At 39.6% G+C, this 1,949-nt stretch overlaps 1 non-coding gene across 1 annotated transcript; it reads left to right on the forward strand.

Annotated features, from left to right (window-relative positions):
- Positions 1-602: 602 nt before the first annotated feature.
- On the forward strand, positions 603-709 carry LOC123464153. Its single transcript, XR_006639394.1, has one exon. It is a non-coding gene; the product is annotated as a U6 spliceosomal RNA (small nuclear RNA).
- The last annotated feature ends 1,240 nt before the right edge of the window (positions 710-1,949 follow it).

The raw sequence follows: 1,949 nt of genomic DNA on the forward strand, positions 1-1,949 counted from the left end.
TCTAACTTAATGATTAACATGCTAAAGGGAAGATGTGTCTTTTGGAAATTTTATTTGAATGTTGAGAGAATAAATCTTATTGTCTCTTGTCAAAAATTGTGATGTTCATAAAACATTGAAATGCATAAAAAATTAAGTGTATATTGCAAGGATCTTTTTTATTAAAAATTTATATATTGATGCTTACAACCCATGGAATAGCAAAAAATGGAAACATAAAAATACAGCATGCTTTGTTTTATGGTTGTAGATGGTGTGATGTGTCACTGTACCTTGAAAAGGTAAGCATGTGTTCGTAGTAAAAACTGAAGCATAAAGTCAGCTGAAATATGTGCCTTAGGAAAAATGATATAGAGATGCTAGGAAAATGATGCTAGCAGGCTTGATTAAATCCTGTCAGTTATAAATATAAGAATGGTCATTAATAATTATTAGGTTTCTGACAATTTGAACACTATAATATAATTCTCATTCAAATGTGTTTGAAATATTCATTAAAGAATATATACCCAAATAATATTAGTGGCACTCTATGTTGCAAAGATTAATCTTATTTTCCTGCTTATACTTAGTATTTTTGAATTTTTAAAAATAAATCTTTAGTGCTCTCTTCGGCAGCACATATACTAAAATTGGAACGATACAGAGAAGATTAGCATGGCCCCTGCGCAAGGATGACACGCAAATACGTGAAGCGTTCCATATTTTTCAGAGTCTCAGTGCAGAGGACCCAGGCTCCAGCTGTGGCTACCACATAAGGGTTTTATACAGAAAAAAAATAAAAGTGGATTAAGCCTGAAAAAAAAAAATAAATCTTTAACATGAAGAAAGAAATGAAATATATTAAAAACATTATGTGCCTTCCCATCCTACAAGTTGTCAGGTTAAAAGGCCGAGGTGTGGGGCATTAAAGTCAAGATCCTGAAGCCCTGAAGACTGAAACTGTCAGCCCTGAGGTTAACAGGCCAGCACCACTGAAGGGAAGCCCCACTGCAGATGACACCCTCTCTTTTAGATCTGTGCTGAATTCCAGAAGGGCCAGGACAAGATGGGAACTCAGCTGCTTAATCCAAGGTTGAAAAGAGAGAGAGAGGGAGAGAGAGAAGGAGAGAGACTCTTTCTACTGTAACAAACCCCATTGGTGGTGAGAAGAATGGTGAAAACCAAGAGGTTAAGCTTTGTAAAATTCCTAGGTATTACCCTACCAAGAAGCTACTGAGCCACAAGAAAAAAAAGCAAAATTCCTTGTGTCAGTGCTGTGGTTTGAATGTATGTGCCCCAAAGATTCAGGTGTTTTATTAAAGCTTGTAACATTGGTCTCCAGCTGCCTGGCTGGAGGACATGTCATTGGGGGTGGATGTGAATTCCAGCCTAAAGGTTTGCAGAGCAGTCTGAGCTGAGGGGGTCTTGCTTGCTTGTAGTGCTGGCTCTTTGGTGGTGTCTCTGTGCTTGGGTTTGTGAATGGGAGCTGGCTTTCCCTCAGTGCCCCCTGCCATTTGATGGAACATCTCCTGCATCTGTAAACTTGAAATAAATGGAATAAACCTTTTCCTCCCACAAGCTGTGATTGGTTTGGATGATCCCAGCATTGTGAAGATGACTACAATAGTCAGAATGTGAAAAAGCTTCAGGCCAGTATCACTCTGGGGCCAACCTGACCACCCTCACTGGGTACCGTGGGCCAAGAGTTTTCCCAGAAGTAGGTGGACAGTGGTTTGCTATTTGTGTCTGGCCCTCTTTGCCTCAACCCAGTTGTCCTGCTTGGAACACACCGGAAATTTGTTATCACCACCCACACAAACTTGATATCAGCAATGTAAAAATTCACAAACACACCATTGATAGTTTTTCAAAAAGAAGCAAGAATCCATGGAAGGAAGTCCAGGCACCAGGAAGGCAGGGGCTTTGACATGATGAGAGAAATGCAAAGTCACAGAGCAGAGAAAGAC

Source organism: Jaculus jaculus, chromosome 10, assembly GCF_020740685.1.
Source record: "Jaculus jaculus isolate mJacJac1 chromosome 10, mJacJac1.mat.Y.cur, whole genome shotgun sequence".
NCBI lineage: Eukaryota > Metazoa > Chordata > Mammalia > Rodentia > Dipodidae > Jaculus > Jaculus jaculus.